At 39.2% G+C, this 8,191-nt stretch overlaps 1 protein-coding gene and 1 pseudogene across 2 annotated transcripts in view; one reads left to right on the top strand and one right to left on the bottom strand.

Annotated features, from left to right (window-relative positions):
- Positions 1-1,607, bottom strand: part of LOC101586223 — a 4,118-nt pseudogene extending 2,511 nt beyond the window's left edge.
- Pcca (propionyl-CoA carboxylase alpha subunit) overlaps positions 1-8,191 on the top strand; it is a 512,764-nt gene that overhangs the window by 276,124 nt on the left and 228,449 nt on the right. The gene's annotated exons all lie outside the window — the stretch shown is intronic.

Raw genomic sequence — 8,191 nt, 5'->3', positions numbered from 1 at the left:
AATTCACTTTTCTGTACACACCAACTGGGTGTGCTAGCAGTTCAGTTCTGACACTGTCTATCTGCAGCTAATGTCAGAGCCTATAGATTAAGGGCTTAGTCCTATGAGATATCCCGTCTTTATGTGCCAGCCCAATGTCCCAGGTTGCCACTTAACTTCTCACAGACCAGTTAAAGATTAGGAGTTCCCACAGCTTTTTCTCGGGTTTACCAATGCTCATAAAGTTTAGAATTTTGAAGCAATTTGATTTTAGATTTTTGGGTTAGAGACCTTAAACTGGTAAAGTCTATGCAGGTATGCTAAAATCTGAAAACCCTATAATCTGAAACACTTCTGGATTCAAGAATTCATGTAAAACAAACTCAACCCCCAGTGGCCTAGAGAACTCTGGGGAACACTTTGTTTACTCTGTTTTGTTTTGTGGTACCAGGGATTGAACTCAGGACCCTATGCTTGCCAGGCTGGTGCTTATTCTACTGAGTTACCTCCTCACTTTGTTTACTCTTACAGGTTTATTATAAAGGGTACAACTTGAGAACCACCAAAGGGAAGAGGTACTAGGGCAGGTATGAGGAGAGGTGCAGAGCATCTCTGCCCTGTAAGGGCCCATCACTCTTATTTTTTGTCTGTCTGTCTGTCTGTTTACTTGGTACGGGGTACACTCAGCCTTATAGTGATCCTCCTGTGTCAGCCTCCCCAGAACTGAGTTTACAGGCATGTGCCACCACACCCAGTTTCAGTGACTGGCACAGTGTGCCTGGGTTCTGGACCGGCACAGCGTGCAGTACCAGGGATTGAGCCTGGGGCCCTTGAGCTTGCCAGGCAGGCACTTAGTCTGTTGAGCTATCTGCCCAGTCCCCCATCACTCTTAACACCTCCTTGTGTCCATCAGCCTGGAATCACACCAAATTCTTTGGTGTAGAGCTTTTAGGAAAGTTTCGTTAGATAGGGCTACTGCATAAGTCATTGATAGCTGGTGATTCAGTCAGGCACATGCCCTACCTCTATGTATCAGTGGATGAGATTGCAGTGGGGTGGGTGGTTTCAGCCCCCTCATTACATGACAGTGAGCCCCTAGCCTTTGAGTCCTTTGCAAGCATAGGGTTGAGTGGCTGAGAAGAGCTTATATCTCGCACATGATGCTTCTCTCACGCCTGTCATCCAAGGAATTCCAAGGATTTTATAAGTCCATGCAAGGAACTTGGGACAAAAACCAGATATTGTATATGTCTTGATAGAACATACAACAATTATTACACTCATTTCTCTGCCTGAAGCCCTTTAATGCCTTCCTGTTGACTCATGTGGCCTGCAAAAGCCCAGTGTGGCCTCTGCAGTCTCATTTACACCACTGTCTTTCATACAACCCTATCACATGGTTGTTTTGTTCTGTGGATGACACCCTCATATCCCTACCTGAGGACCTTTTGAGTAACAAACAGAATAAAAATGCAGTGACTAAAGAAAGGTGAGCTTAACTTTTATCCTTTTGTAACAGTAGAGCAGGGAAGTAGTTGATGGCTGGGAGGGGGACTCTGACTGGAAGTATGACTGGGCTTCATTTCACAGGCATGATCTAGAGCCAGCACCTTTATTTCTGTTCCCATTCTGATAGTGTTTAGTTACATGTGCACATTTAACTGCAAAAGAAGGTGGGAAATGTAGCTGATATCAAGGCTCATCATATACCAAGTGAAAGGCAGCATTCTTATTAAAGTGAAGAAGAGAGAACAGATATTGATGGATGACTAGGGAAAGTAAGGAAGTAAACATGCATCTGCTTTTTTGTGAAAACACACAAAGCCAGAGCGTGGAAGAGAGAATATGGTAGAAATGATTGAGGGCTGAGAAAAAAAGGGGTGGACTCTTATCATTTAGATGTTTTGATCCATGTTAATGACTCTGAATAAATAGTTGACAATCTTAGGGGGCCTCAATACAAACAACTAATAGACTGTATTTCAAATGAATAATAATGTAATTATCCTGAATGGGTGGGGGAATTGACCCACATAACTATTTTAACCATATATCCTGAAGCTATAGAGAAAATTTATATAAACAAATATTAGACTTTAGTAGGATTATTTTTCATAGTTGATGTGATAGCAGTTCTGAAGCCAGTTTATGTATATTCTAGGATATAGGAAATAAATGCATGTATTGTCGATAATGAGAACATTTGTCTCTGTACATTAAGGCAGTAATAGATGTGGGAATGTGTTGGGGTAGAATTGACCCTGTCATGTTAGGTTGAAGTGTGAGGTATCAGGCAGAACTCATGGATTTTAACATAGACTGATGAATACATAGATGAAGACATGGTATGTATGTGTATATATATACACAAACATAAACCAAGATTTCTCAGCACTATTGACACTTGGATGCTGACAGTTACTTGTGGCCACATGGCTGTCCTTTGTATTTCAGGGTGTTTGTCAACATGCTTGGCTCTGCCCATTAAGCAATAATTCATTTAGGGCTGTCTGAAAGAATATAGATTAGCCTGAGACATCTGTGTAAGAAGGTAAACATGGAAAATCTGCATCTGTCAGAAGATGTAGAAGCCAGTTTCAAAGGACTCCTACTGGCCAATGTGGGCAAATTTAAGCAATAAAATAATGCTAGGGAAGGAATGTGATCCATGAGATAAAATGAGTCTGTGAGCTAATAGGTTAAACTGAGGTGAAGACAGTGGTTTTTCCATATAGATGTTAAACTAATAAATGTAGAAGGATCATCATCTGGCAGAGCCAAATTTTTTTGGCAGTAGTCATCAGAGGATGCTAAGTTAATGCATGAAAATGTGAAAAATAGATATTTATATAGTTTCATAATATCTCTTCATATGATACAGCAATACCTTGGTTCACCAGAGCTTCTGTTTGTAAACATTTTGGCTCACAGACAAAAGGGGTGAGTACAATTTCGCTTCTATTTGCAAACTCTGCATTTGAGTGACAAACATGACTATGACTGCCTTCCTCAAAATCATAAAACAAATTAAATTCATAAACTGAGGCACGACTGGACTTGTTAATTACAGTAGAAGAATCAGTGCCATTGCATTCATTTGCTTTACATTAGCAACCTAAGCAAATGATCAAAATTAATGTCAATTTTAAATGGGGTAAATTAGCATCATGTGCCTCTTGCTGTGACATTCTGGGAAGAGCATCATTTGTGAGACATTCTTGCCACCAATGTACAGCCTGAATATAATCATGAGGAAACATCAGACAAACCATGTGAAAGACAGTCTACAAAATAAATGGCCTTTGCTCTTCAAAAATGTCAAGGTCAAGAAACACAAAGAGAAGTCCAGCAACTTATCTAGATCAAAGCAAACTAAAGACACATGACAACTAAATGGAACGTGTGATCTTGGATTAGATCCTGAACCAGGAAAAGTGTTTTTCTCTTGTAGTAAAGGTCATAGATGGGACAATTGGTGAAATTTGAATAAAGCCTATAGATTAGATAATGGTATCATTATCAGTGTTATGCTTTTCTGATTTTGATTTTACTGTGATTACTGAAGAGACTTAATCTTTTTTTAGGCAGAATATACTGAAGCATTTAGGAGGTGGAATGGAATCATCTGCAACTTAACCTTTAAATGTTTAGAAAAAATTGTGTGTGGTTTATACATGCAGAGAGAAAATTTAATAACAAAGCCGATAAATGTAAGATATTCACAGTTGGAGAACCTAGGTAAAAAGATATAAAATAATTCTTTGTACTACTTTTATAAATTTCATAAAATTACAAAATTATTCTAGAAGACTATTTTTAAAAGTAGGCTATAGGAACGCCTTTTTCTCTAGCTAATATTTAAGGAATGAACACAGAGATGCCCTTTTTGTTTACCTATTCATTTGGCTAATTCTACAGGATGAGTGGGCTTAAAAGTCTGTTAATGAAGGACTGAAAAGAAAGTGCAGTTTACTCTTTTGGTTGGCAAATGCTTAATTATTTAAATATGAATTTTTCTGGAGTTGATTGTGAGCTTTTGTTAAAATAGAAAAACTTCAGAGTAAAATGTACTTTGGTTAGAGTTAATTTCTAAGTCCCCATGAAATGAGCAGTGCCTTTGGCCTCTTTTTGATCCTGGCAGCGTGCACAGCTAATGTCTGGCAAGTGTTTGGGAACCAGCAGGTAGTCAGGAGAAGGCTGCTCTGGGGGCCTCTCTCTGTGGCCTGGTGGTGATTTCCCATACAGATGGGATTTGGTGAACTTTGGCAGAGGTCATCCTCAATTCCTGTTCTAAATCTCTGTTATAATTTTTATGAGTATGTGATTAATACCGTTGAAGTTGTAACCTGACTCTCAAAGAATACCTCTGCTGTCTACATACTGTTTAAACATGGAGCCATCTTTCCTGCACTATGGGCAGAAAGTTAAGTACAAAATGGTAACTTGCAAATATATTGAATACTTTTTCATAGTTCAGTGCTTGTTCCCTTCTACCTGATGTTATGAGGTATAAAATAATTTCCCCATTATTCACTTATTTGGTGCTGTTAGAATTAATGTATACTAGTTCTTTGAAACATTTAAGTTCTGCAGTTAGCCATTATTTTACTATAGTGTTAGTAACCAAATTCTGTCTGACTTTTCTTGTTGTTGAGACAAAAATACCTGACACCCAAAGTTAAAGGAGGAAAGGTTTATTTAGCTCACAATTTGCAGAGGTTTCAGTCCGTAATCGTCTAGGTCCAAGGCAGGGTGGCTTAGCAGAGGGGCGATGCAGAGGAGAACAGTTCATGGTGACTACAAGATAGCAAAAGCAGTGATGGAGAGGAGAAAAGTCTCTTGCTATTCCTTACATTATATGCAGGCTGCCCTCCCTGTGGTGGGAGCACATTTGCACCCATATTCCCAGCCCGAACTATGCCAAACAATCAACCAGTGTACTGATTTACCTGTCAGGCACTCTGAATCCCAGCATCACACACTTTAGATTCAGTCACCTATGAAAAAGCCCTGTGGCTGCATGAAGCTTTGGGAGGACATCTAGACACAAACCATAGCAACCAATATAATCCTTAGGAAAGAAAACCAGATTATTTGAGTATTCCATATATAATATTTTTTCAGACTATTAAAAATGCATTTGTGTGGTTAATTCTCAAAAATGTTATGAAATGTGTTTGTTATTCTATATTTACTATTCAAGTATATTTTTAAAAGTTCATGGTTCATTTGTGTGTTTGCATAGTTTTGCTCTTTGATGTCCAAAATTGAAAATAATATTTGCTTATAATTCCTTTGAGTCACATTTTCTAAAGTCAACACCTTTTTCAAATTTGAGTATGGAGTGAAATTACATAGAGCATATCATTAGCCTGTAAAACGTCATTCATTTTAAGTTTTTGTATGTCACCAGTCACAGGTTGATTACCGGGCATTGTAAGTAATCTTTGTTAAATTATCATTAACTGCTTCTGCAAGTTGGGTCATATTTTGCTGAATGCAGAGTCTGGTTCCTGCTGTTTTGGTATTGACCACACAGGGCTAGAAAATTTATATTAGCACTAGGCTATAAAAGTAAAGCCAGTACAGTTCAGTATGAATTACTAAGTATGTAAGTCTGCTTTTTATGTAATTGGGGAAAGGAAGGACAAACAGTTTGAGAGTGACTACCTTGCTAGTTCACCTACTGTTTGCAAAAATTGAAATACTCTGAATTGTTAACTTGTATATAAGATCAATCTCTTTTTGAAATTAAATTACTACTACACTTTGGTCTTCTTTAATCTTTTTCTAGTACTTCCCTTAGGATCTTATTTTTCCCCCAAACTTCTATTACAGTAGTTTTCATAAAGGTGGTTTCATTCTGGACTTTGTTTCTCCTGCTTTTCTGGATTCCTTCATGTGGATGTCTGCCCCACAGATGGAGAACACTGCCTTCTGATGGATATTTTCTACTCGGCCCTCACTTCTGAACTCATCCTGGTATCATTCCTTGGTTGTCTTGCAGGCCTATAAAATTCAACTTACTCAAAGTGAATCAGGTTTTTTCCTGTCATCCAGTCATTCATTGGCACATGGCATCTTCTGACATACCTCAGAGCCTGAAATTTGAGTGTTGTGCTTATATCCCATTCTTTAAAAAAAAAAACAAAACTAGGGATTGATCCCAGAGCCTTGTGCTTTTAGGCAAGCACTTTGCCATTGAGCTATGTCTGCAACTCCTTTTAAATCTTATTTTGAGATAGTATCTAGCTAGCCTGTCCAGGCTGATCTCAAACATACCATCCTCTTTCTCAAGCTTCCAAAATAGCTGGGATCACACAGGTATGTGCCGCCTCAAGCAGCTTCCTGTGCTTGACAATAGCTAAATCAGTGATCCCTAAATACCTTCTAAATTTCTCCCTAGTTCTGCCTCTTTTCTTCCATCTTTCAACACCCTAGATACGGACCACCACTGCCTTGCCATTTTTATTATGTAATCGCAAGTTCACACAATTTCTCACCTTCGTTCCTGCCCTTCTGCATTCCCTTTTCCAGGTGGGAGCCTTAGTGATTTGGGGGGATGCTTAACTGTAGTCATATGCACTGCTTCAGCCATTCTCATTGCTCTGAAGGGAAAGTGAAGTCTTTGTATTGTCCTTCAAACCTCAAATGCCCCATTGGACCTTCGAGTTGCACCTGGCACTGTTCTTCCTACCCTTTAGCATAATTGTCCTCTTTTGCTGTACCCCGTAGAAACACTTGGTAGTAACAATCAGCTTATTACCCAGTGAAAATTCTTAAAATTTCAGCTCCCACTGTCAGCTGTCAGCTCCCCCCTCATATTATCTGAACCTCAACTCCCCTCTTTGCATCCTGCATCTTTCTTCCCAATAAGGAAAGTCTGCATATAGTTAAGTCCCAAATGCATTTTTCTTTTCCTTTTGCCTTTTTAGGTGTGGTTACTACTGCATTTATTTTCCTATAGCTAACAACAAATTATATATAAAGCTTTCTATAGCTTCAACAAATTTGCCTTAAAGTTAAGCACAAGATTAGAACTGGACCACTCGGCCCTTTCTCTTTTTATATCCTGCCAGTTCACAGTGCTTGCATCTCTTACTGGCCAGCACTCTCTTCGATCTGCAGTTGGGCTCCACACTCTCACGCCTTAGCCCAATCTTCCTTGTTGTCTTAGCATTCTTCCGGAAGATGGGTTTTGTCTGCCCACCGTAGCCACTCTCCTTCTGATTGTAGTGCCTCTTTCCTTGGGCATACTTGGAATCCTTGCCCTTCTTATACTGGGTCACTTTGTGAGGCTGATGCTTTCTTACAGAAAGCCCTTCGAGTTTTAGGTACATTGACCATCTTGGTGATAGAGCTGTCTGCGTGATGAAAACGAGAAGCCTAGTGACCTAACTCACCACCTCGCTCCGCTTGCGCCTTACAGGAAATTCCCAGATGCATTTTTCTTATGGAAGACTGCAGTGCTCATTTGCTGTGTGTTGAACCTCTGGCAAAGGAGATGCCTTTAATCACAACAATGAGGAAGGCTGAGGCCGAAGGAACAACAAATTCAAACTCAGCCTGCACAATTCAGGGACTTGATGAGACCCTGTCTCAAAATGAAAAATGAAAAATCTGGGATAAAGCTCAGTGTGAAGGTTCTGTGAGATTGGGGGTGGGGGTGGTTTGAGGCCAGCCTGAACAGGTTAGCTAGGTGCTGTCTCAAAACTTTAAAGGGGCTAGGGGTGTGGCTCAAGGGCAAAGTGCTTGCCTAAATATACAAGGTGGTTCAGGTGAAGGAAAATAAAAGAAAAATAAAAAAATGTTTTAGTTTTATCTGCTGACAAAGCATGATCAAGGGATTAATTTCCCTTTTACAGCCTCACTTCCCTCAATAAGTCTTTTAAGTTCTTGCCTACTGAGCTTGTTGTCTTCATTTGCTCTTCATCTTCATCTCTGCAAAAGCTGCCTATATTTAGATAAATGTCACTTTTTTCTAATGACTTATTAGGTATACTGCTGTCATCAGAAGTTTCGTATTCTGTCTGATACTTTGATAATAAAAATACTTATTTACAATTTTGGAGTGTACTAATCCTGTTCCTCAGCTATGTAATAAATTTTGTTTCTTAATTCCCCATTTAGAACTGTTCAAAACAGTAGTTATTGGGTGTGAGGGCTTGGTCATTACCTGCAGAGCATGTTTGGGATACTAATACATTTTTTT

The sequence above is a fragment of the Octodon degus genome, unplaced genomic scaffold (assembly GCF_000260255.1).
Source record: "Octodon degus isolate 3935 unplaced genomic scaffold, OctDeg1.0 scaffold00039, whole genome shotgun sequence".
Taxonomy (NCBI): domain Eukaryota; kingdom Metazoa; phylum Chordata; class Mammalia; order Rodentia; family Octodontidae; genus Octodon; species Octodon degus.
This window is presented reverse-complemented; position numbering and strand designations above follow the sequence as displayed.